This window comes from Arachis ipaensis, chromosome B3, assembly GCF_059453495.1.
Source record: "Arachis ipaensis isolate K30076 ecotype BB chromosome B3, ASM5945349v1, whole genome shotgun sequence".
Taxonomy (NCBI): domain Eukaryota; kingdom Viridiplantae; phylum Streptophyta; class Magnoliopsida; order Fabales; family Fabaceae; genus Arachis; species Arachis ipaensis.
The window spans coordinates 95,202,007-95,212,557 of NC_142438.1; the positions used below are offsets into that span (position 1 = coordinate 95,202,007).

General features: G+C 35.3%; 1 non-coding gene across 1 annotated transcript; it reads right to left on the reverse strand.

Moving 5' to 3' along the window:
- Positions 1–8,335: 8,335 nt before the first annotated feature.
- LOC148571645 (small nucleolar RNA R71) lies at positions 8,336–8,443 on the reverse strand. Its single transcript, XR_015908641.1, has one exon. It is a non-coding gene; the product is annotated as a small nucleolar RNA R71 (small nucleolar RNA).
- Between the last annotated feature and the right edge of the window lie 2,108 nt (positions 8,444–10,551).

Sequence of the window (10,551 nt, forward strand, 5' to 3'; positions counted from 1 at the left end):
CACCCTAAGGTTTACATTGAGAATAATGGGAACTCTTAATTCTTCATTTGCATGACATATATAACTGAGATATGATTTTTGAGCTAGAGAACACACAGTCTGTGAGTTTTGAGCTTAATTGTATGGTTACATTCAAACCATAATATTTTATTCCTGTGTGTTTCGCCCTTCTTTTTTATTCTGATGTTCTTTACTTTGTTTTAATCTATATGTCCAATTATAGAATATAGATACATACCAAGGAAGTGATTGAGGCCATTGTTTGATTCTAGCTCACTTATCCCAAAAATTAGCCTACCTTTTACATCACCCTTGTTAGCCCCCTTGAGCTTTTAATCCCCTCTTGTTCTATAAACCACAATACTAGCCTTAAGCAGAAAAACAAAATAAAAATTCCAAGTTGAATCATTGGTTAACTTAAGATAGAAATTGTGTATTGTTTAAGTGTAGGGAACCTTATGGGAACATGGATTATAAGAAACAAAGGTAGAAAGTTAAAAAGAATAAAGACATTTCAAAATAAAAGTTTTGGAAAGCATGCTCATGTGAAATCAAAACAATTAAATTACCATGTGTATTAAAAAAAATATTTTTAATTAAACAAAGGGGATACAAGAAAGTTTCCCAATTGAAAAATAAAAAGAATTAATGCACATGGGACAAAGTTAAAGTTAATATATGAGCTTGCAATACAAAGTGGAAAAAATTGGGTAAATAGATAAAGAAGCTTTGCTTTATAAATATGTATGTTAGGTGAGATCTTAGACTAATCAAGGATTCACTTATTAGCTCACTTAGCCTTATACATATACCCTTACCTTTACCTTGGCCCCATTACAACCTTAAATAAAGACCTCATGATTTTTGTATGTCTGTATTCTGTAATTGTTGGTTGGTTAGATGAAGAACAAAGTTATAGAAAGTAAGAATAAAAAGAAGAATAGAGTGATTAACCCAATAAACACTGAGTGACTAGAGAGTAAACACAAAATTCAGTGAGGGTTCAATAGCTCATTAATATATATCTCTGCTTAAATTGTTAATTGTCTTGCAAGTTTGTAAAATATTTTTCTTTCCCATCTCAATTGTAAAAGTGCTTTATCATTATCTAAGGTTTGGCTATGCATATATGATTCCTTGAGAATGTGAATTAATTCAACTACATGTAAGTTTTATATACAAGTGAATAACAATTAGAATTGCATGATTCATTTAAATAGTTGCATTTAGAATAGATTGCATTGCATGAGATTCCACCACTTTAACTTTAATGGGGACATGCTATTGTTTAAGGGTGGGGAGGTTGATAAACCCATATTTTATGATATATTTTGTGCCTAATTTAAGTGATTTATTCAATCCTTCACTCACTTATTCATGTTAATTGCATGGTTTTACTTTCCCTTCCTTATTATGTGATATATGTGGAATACATGTTTCCTATGCTTTAAAAATAATTATTTTAATTACTCTTTATTACCATTCGATGCCGTGATTTGTGTGTTAAGTAGTTTCAGATATTCTAAAGGTAGGAATGACTTAAAGGATGGAAAAGAAACATACAAAAATGAAAGGAAAGCATAAAATAGAGTTTTTTGAAGAAACTGGAAGCGACGCGAACGCGTGAATGATACGAATGCGCGCCTTGAGCAGAACGCAGATGACGCGGACGCATGACCGAAGCGAACGCATAATAAGGAAAACTCCAGATGACACGACCGCGTGACCCACGCGGACGCGTGACAGAGGCCACGCACCAGAAATTACAGAAAACGCTCCCAGCGATTTTTGAAGCCCTTTTTGGCCCAAATCCAAGTCCAGAAGGCACATATCAGAGGTTATGAAGTGGGGGAATACATCCATTCAAGGAGAGTCTCCAATTATTCACTTTTCATGATTTAGATGTAGTTTTTAGAGAGAGGTTCTCTCCTCTCTCTCTCTTAGGATTTAGGATTTAGGATCTTTCTTGCTTTCATGATTGTCCCTTTTTATCAGGTTCAACTTTCCTTTTAATTATTTATTTTCTCAATTTAATTTATGAACTTTCCTATGTTACAGATAATTCTCTTAATTAATGTTATTTAAAGTATTTCAGTTTATTATTGTTCTCTTTTATTTATGTTACTGTTGCTTCCAATCTGAAGACATTTTTATTCCAGTAGATTTACTTTTTCCCTTTTGGCTTTGGTTAAGAAATCAGTAACTCAGGAGTTATCAAACTCACGTGATTGATAATTGTTATCTTTTCTAATTGAATTGAAATTCAATAATTCCAGTCCTTTCTTAGGAATTGACTAGGACCTGAAGATCAGACTAATTAATTCACTTGATCTTCCTTTGCTTTAGTAAAGCCTAACTAAGTGGGATTAAGATTTAATTCTCATCTCCATTGATAAGGATAACTAGGATAGGACTTCCAATTTCTCATACCTTACCAAAAGTTTATTTTACAGTTATTTACTTATTTTAATTGCAATTTTACTTGCTCCTTACTTTCAAAACCCCAATTTACAATCTTCATAACCAATAATAAGAACATACTTCTCTGCAGTTCCTTGAGAAGACGACCCGAGGTTTAAATACTTCGGTTATCAATTTATTTAGGGGTTTGTTACTTGTGACAACCAAAACATTTGTACGAAGGGATTTCTGTCGGTTTAGAAACTATATCTACAACCGACTATTTTTATAAAATTCTTTACCAGCAAAAATTCTAACGTCACATGCTCAACACGAATCAGCATTCTTGAGCTCGCTGTCCATCCCCAGTAGTGTCTCCAATAGCAGTGGCGTTACTCTTTGCAACAGCAGAATCTTAGCTCTCTATCCATTCTCCTTCGTTTCTAGTGATGTGTTATGCTTCTGCAAGGTTAATGTGAAGGTTAATGAGTTTTGATTTTTGTTCATTTATTACTTTTTGCAACTCTTACCTTCTTGCTGTCCATCATTCTGTATCCATTCAAAACATGCAAGGAGAAACTCAAAATGGCACCCAAAAATATTACTCAATATTTCCTGTCTATTCATGAAAAATCTTTAAGCACTCTATAATAAAAATTTCTTTTGATTTTGATTTTGATTCATCATATCTTGTTTATGAAACTTAGGTACTTTTAATTTATAAATCTTTGAAAAAATTCATTATGTTATTATCTCAGTTGTTAGTAGAGCTTTGTTGTGGTAGAGCTTTGATAATGGTTACTGCACAATTGATTACTAGGTTTTTTATATGTGTTTGTGTTAATAATATGTTTCTACCTAATAATATGTAGTGATTATTTGAAATGGAAAAAGATCCAGATATTAAAATGTCGCGAAGAAGTACAAATACAAAGAAATCTGAAACAGGAACTAGGAGGAAAATGCAGCAGAAAACTCTTGAAGAACTAGAATCTCGGGTATGCACCCGTTTAAAAAGAGATTTTGCACACTTTACTCAGGACACTTTGTACCTATTTGAATGAAATTTTGTTTTTTTATAAATACCCTGAAGTTGTTAAATGTTGAAACCATAAATATCAAAGTATATTTACAAGCAAATAATAGCTCCTCAGTTTTCTGTGACAGAATTTTGGTTAAGAGGATCAAGATAGTAGTGAATGAAGGTGATAACCTGAAAAAGGGTTCATCCCTTTGCATTTAAGATTTAACTCTTCTTCCAAAACATTTTGTGCTGTTAACCATATTTAGAAGTTTTTTTTATTAGTAATAGTAAATTTTAATCATAATGACATCATTCTACATTCCCATTTATCCCTTATAGGTAGAAGGATTTTGATTTTCTCCAAGGAGTTTAGAATATGAAAAGCATATTTTCATATCCAACCAAGCAGCTTCTCTATAACTTATATACTTTTTTTTTAAATTATCTTCTATAATCAATTAAATAAGCTAGTTGTTTAAGTAAGTAGCTAGTATCTAGAATATATGACTTTGGCCAAAAGGTGTTAAATTTAACTATAACTTTGAAATCCCATAACCTGTATTGTATGCATAATTGGAGAAAAGAGACACCTAGCAAAATCACTGCGAACATAACTGCAAATTATTTATAACAACTAAGGAGAAGAAGAACAATAATACTGATGGCAACTGGGATCCCACCAATGTAGTTCAAATTTCGAAGAAACAGAATCTGAAATAGTGGAAGTGGTAACATAAAAAAATAGGAGCTTGTATTATTTAGTTATCGAAGAACAATACAAGAAAGGTTACATTTTATCGACAATAGTAATAGTAGTAACATGTTTAGGATACGATATGAATAAGTAAAGCTAAAATTAGCGTGATAGTTGATGAGCGGATAATTTATACACTTTTTAGCATTGTTTTTAGTATGTTTTTAGTAAGAATCTAGTTACTTTTAGGGATATTTTCATTAGTTTTTATGTTAAATTCACATTTCTGGACTTTACTATGAGTTTGTGTATTTTTCTGTGATTTCAGGTATTTTCTGGCTGAAATTGTGGGACTTGAGCAAAAATCAGATTCAGAGGTTGAAGAAGGACTGCTGATGCTGTTGGATTCTGACCTCCCTGTACTCAAAATGGATTTTCTAGAGCTACAGAACTCAAAATGGCGCGCTTCTAATTGCATTGCAAAGTAGACATCCAGGGCTTTCCAGCAATATATAATAGTCCATACTTTGCTCAAGTTTAGATGACGCAAACTGGCGTTCAACGCCAGCTCTCTGCCCAATTCTGGCATCCAGCGCCAGAAACAAGTTGCAAAGTGGAGTTCAACACCCAAACTGGCACAAAAGCTGGCGTTCAACTCCAAGAATGACCTCTCCACGTGTAGACTTCAAGCTCAGCCCAAGCACACACCAAGTGGGCCCCGGAAGTGGATTTATGCATCAATTACTTACTTCTGTAAACCCTAGTGACTAGTTTATTATAAATAGAACTTTTTATCATTGTATTCGGAGACTTGGTTACTCTGGTTCCCCTCTGGGGCCGAGACCAATGAACTCCATTATCACTTATGTATTTTCAATAGTAGAGTTTCTGCACTCCATAGATTAAGGTGTGGAGCTCTGCTGTTCCTCAAAGATTAATGCAAAGTACTACTGTTTTCTATTCAATTCATCTTATTTCGCTTCTAAGATATTCATTCGCACTTCAACCTGAATGTGATGAACGTGACAATCATCATCATTCCCTATGAACACGTGCCTGACAACCACTTCCGTTCTACATTAGATTGAATGAGTATCTCTTAGATCTCTTAATCAGAATCTTCGTGGTATAAGCTAGATTGATGGCAGCATTCATGAGAGTCCGGAAAGTCTAAACCTTGTCCGTGGTATTCCGAGTAGGACTCTGGGATTGAATGACTGTGACGAACCCCAAACTCGCGAGTGCTGGGCGTAGTGACAGACGCAAAAGGATAGTAAATTCTATTCCAGTATGATCGAGAACCTCCAAGATGATTAGCCATGCAGTGACAGCGCATCTGACCATTTTCACAGAGAGGAATAGGATGCAACCAACGACAAGGGTTATGCCTCCAGACGATTAGCCGTGCTGTGATAGAGCATTTGGACCATTTTCCCGAGAGGATTGAAAGTAGCCATTGGCACCGGTGACATCCTTACACAAATCCAGCCATAGAAAGGAGTAAGACTGATTGGATGAAGACAGCAGGAAAGCAGAGGTTCAGAGGAATGAATGCATCTCCATACGCTTATCTGAAATTCTCACCAATGATTTACATAAGTATTTCTATCCTTATTTTAGTATTAATTTCGAAAACTCCATAACTATTTTATATCCGCCTGACTGAGATTTACAAGGTGACCATAGCTTGCTTCATACCAACAATCTCCGTGGGATCGACCCTTACTCACATAAGGTTTATTACTTGGACGACCCAGTGTACTTGCTGGTTAGTTATGCGAAGTTGTGAAGATATGTTTAGACCATGGTTCTGTGCATCCATTTTTGGTGCCATCGCCAGGGAATCAATTTCGAACAATAATTCACAACTTGAGTAACAATTTCGCATACCAAGTTTTTGGCGCCGTTGTCGGGGATTGTTCGAGTTTGGACAACTGACGGTTCATCTTGTTGCTCTGATTAGGTAATTTTTTTTTTGTTTTATTTTCAAAAAGTTTTCAAAATTCTTTCAAAAATTTCTCCTTTGTTTTCGAAAAAAATTTTTTTTTTAAATAAAAATGTTTTCAAAAATATATTTTTCTTCAGAATTTTGAAGAATGAATTCTAGTGTTTCATGAAGCATGTGGAAACCTGGCTGGCTGTAAAGCCATGTCTAATTCTTCTGTGTAGGGCATGTCAGGCGTGTCATGTCTGAGTTACATACTAAAGCTTGGCTGGCTATTAAGCCATGCCTGACCCTTTGATTGGAGCTTTAGGCTAAAGAGCATAAGATTCCTGGAATTCATATTAAAAATTTTGGAATCCTTATTTTCCTTTTTCAAAATAATTTTCGAAAAAATTCCAAAAAAAATTTAGAAAATCATAAAAATCAAAAAAATATTTTTGTGTTTCTTGTTTGAGTCATGTGTCATGTTATAAGTTTGGTGTCAATTGCATACTCATCTTGCATTTTTCGAAAATTCATGCATTCATAGTGTTCTTCATGATCTTCAAGTTGTTCTTGGTAAGTCTTCTTGTTTGATCTTGATGTTTTCTTGTTTTGTGTTGTATGATGTTTTTCATATGCATTCTTGCATCCATAGAGTCTAAGCATCAAAGATTTCTAAGTTTGGTGTCTTGCATGTTTTCTTTGCATTAAAAATTTTTCAAAAATATGTTCTTGATGTTCATCATGATCTTCATAGTGTTCTTGGTGTTCATCTTGACATTCATAGCATTCTTGCATGCAACCCATGTTTTGATCTAAAATTCTCATGCATTGCATAATTTTCATGTTTTTCTCTCTCATCATTAAAAATTCAAAAATAAAAAAAATGTCTTTCCCTTTTTCTCTCTTAAAATTTCGAAAATTAGATTTGACTTTTTTAAAAATCTTTAAAATCTAGTTGTTTTTATGAGTCAAATCAAATTTTCAATTTTAAAAAAAAATCTTTTTCAAAAATCAAATCTTTTTTCAATTTTTTTTAGTTATTTTCGAAAATTTCAAAAATATTTTTCAAAAATCTTTTTCTTAATTTTACATCATATTTTCGAAAATAACATCATCAATTAATGTTTTGATTCAAAAATTTCAAGTTTGTTACTTACTTGTTAAGAAAGATTCAAACTTTAAGTTCTAGAATCATATCTTGTGATTTCTTGTGAATCAAGTCATTATTGAGATTTTAAAAATCAAATCTTTTTCAAAAACTAATTTCTATCTTACCTTTTTCAAAAAAGTGATTGCAAAATATCTTTTCTAACTTCCTAACTTCTTATCTTTTCAAAATTTGTTTCAACTAACTAACTAACTTTTTGTTTGTTTCTTACCTTTTTTCAAAACTACCTAACTAACTCTCTCTCTCTCTCTCTCTCTAATTTTCGAAAAAATCTTTCCTCTTTTTCAAAATTTCTTTTTAACTAGACTAATTATTTTATTTTTTATTTGAATTTTCGAAAAACTACTAACCTTTTTCAAAAATTATTTTCGAAAATTCTCTCCTCCTCTCATCCCCTTCTATTTATTTATTCATCTACTAACACTTCTCTTCATCTCACATCTCTGCTCCTATCATCACCCTTGTGTTTAGATTCTTCATTCTTCTTTACCCCTATTCCTTTTCTTCTTCTACTAACAATAAGGAACCTCTTTACTGTGACATAGAGGATTCCTCTTCTTTTCTTTTTCTCTTCTTTTTCTTATGAGCAGGGACAAAGAAAAAGGTATTCTTGTTGAAGCTGATCCAGAACCTGAAAGGACTCTGAAGAGAAAACTAAGAGAAGCTAAATTACAACAATCCAGAGACAACCTTATTGAAAATTTCGAACAAGTAAAGGAGATGGCAGCCGAACCCAACAACAATAATGCAAGGAGAATGCTTGGTGACTTTACTGCACCTAATTCCAATTTACATGGAAGAAGCATCTCCATTCCTACCATTGGAGCAAACAATTTTGAGCTGAAACCTCAGCTAGTTTCTCTGATGCAGCAGAACTGCAAGTTTCATGGATTTTCATCTGAAGATCCTTTTCAGTTCTTAACTGAATTCTTGCAGATCTGTGATACTGTTAAGACTAATGGAGTAGATCCTGAAGTCTACAGGCTCATGCTTTTCCCTTTTGCTGTAAGAGACAGAGCTAGAATATGGTTGGACTCTCAACCCAAAGACAGCCTGAACTCTTGGGATAAGCTGGTCACGGCTTTCTTAGCCAAGTTCTTTCCTCCTCAAAAGCTGAGCAAGCTTAGAGCTGATGTTCAAACCTTCAGACAAAAAGAAGGTGAATCCCTCTATGAAGCTTGGGAAAGATACAAGCAGCTGACCAAAAAGTGTCCTTCTGACATGCTTTCAGAATGGACCATCCTGGATATATTCTATGATGGTTTATCTAAGCTATCAAAGATGTCATTGGATACTTCTGCAGGTGGATCCATTCACCTAAAGAAAACGCCTGCAGAAGCTCAAGAACTCATTGACATGGTTGCTAATAACCAGTTTATGTACACTTCTGAGTGGAATCCTGTGAATAATAGGATGCCTATGAAGAAGGGAGTTCTTGAAATTGATACTCTGAATGCCATATTGGCTCAGAATAAAATATTGACTCAGCAAGTCAATATGATTTCTCAGAGTCTGAATGGAATGCAAGCTGCATCCAACAGTACTCAAGAGGCATCTTCTGAGGAAGAAGCTTATGATCCTGAGAACCCTGCAATAGCAGAGTTAAAATACATAGGTGAACCATATGGAAACACCTACAATCCATCATGGAGAAATCACCCAAATCTCTCATGGAAGGATCAAAAGCCTCAACAAGGCTTTAATAATGGTGGAAGAAACAGGTTTAGCAATAGCAAGCCTTTTCCATCATCCACTCAGCAACAGACAAAGAATTCTGAGCAGAATCCATCTAGCTTAGCAAATTTAGTCTCTGATCTATCTAAGGCCATTGTGAGTTTCATGAATGAAACAAGGTCTTCCATTAGAAATTTGGAAGCACAAGTGGGCCAGCTGAGTAAAAGGATAACTGAAATCCCTCCTAGTACTCTCCCAAGCAATACAGAAGAGAATCCAAAAGGAGAGTGCAAGGCCATTGAATTAATTACCATGACCGAACCCACAAGAGAGGAGAAGGACGTGAATCCCAAGGAAGAAGATCTCCTGGGACGTCTAGTGATCAATAAGGAGCTTCCCTATGAGGAACCAAAGGACTCTGAGGCTCATCTAGAGACCATAGAGATTCCATTGAACCTCCTTATGCCATTCATGAGCTCTGATGAGTATTCCTCTTCTGAAGAAAATGAGGATGTTACTGAAGAGCAAGCTGCCAAGTTCCTTGGTGCAATCATGAAGCTAAATGCCAAATCATTTGGTATTGAGACTTGGGAAGATGAACCTCCCTTGTTCACCAATGAACTAAGTGATCTGGATCAACTGACATTGCCTCAGAAGAAACAGGATCTTGGAAAGTTCATAATACCTTGTACCATAGGCACCATGATCTTTAAGGCTCTGTGTGACCTTGGTTCAGGAATAAACCTCATGCCCCTCTCTGTAATAGAGAAATTGGGAATCTATGGGGTGCAAGCTGCTAAAATCTCATTAGAGATGGCAGACAATTCAAGAAAACAGGCTTATGGACAAGTAGAGGACATGTTAGTAAAGGTTGAAGGCCTTTACATCCCTGCTGATTTCATAGTCCTGGATACTGGAAAGGAAGAGGATGAATCCATCATCCTAGGAAGACCTTTCCTAGCCACAACAAGAGCTGTGATTGATGTGGACAAAGGAGAATTGATCCTTCAATTAAATAAGGACAACCTTGTGTTTACAACTCAAGGATCTCTCTCTGCATCCATGGAGAGGAAGCAGAAAAAGCTTCTCTCAAAGCAGAGTCAACCAAAGCCCCCACAGTCAAACTCTAAGTTTGGTGTTGGGAGGCCACAACCAAACTCTAAGTTTGGTGTCAAACCCCTATATCCAAACTCTAAGTTTGGTGTTGGGAGGTCTCAACAAAGCTCTGCACATCTGTGAGGCTCCATGAGAGCCCACTGTCAAGCTATTGACATTAAAGAAGCGCTTGTTGGGAGGCAACCCAATGTTTATTTATCTAATTTTATTTTTGTTTTTCATGTTTTCTTAGGTTCATGATCATGTGGAGTCACAAAATAAACGAAAAATTTAGAAACAGAATCAAAAACAGCGGAAGAAAAATCACACCATGGAGGAAGTACCTGTCTGGCGTTCAACGCTAGAACAGAGCATGGTTCTGGCGCTGAATGCCCAAAATGGGCAGTATCTGGGCACTGAACGCCCAAAATGGGCAGCATCTGGGCGCTGAACGCCAGAATTGCACCCTGGAGAAGAGCTGGCGCTGAACGCCCAGAACAAGCATGGTTCTGGCGTTCAACGCCAGAAATGGGCAACAAATGGGTGTTGAACGCCCAAAATAGGCA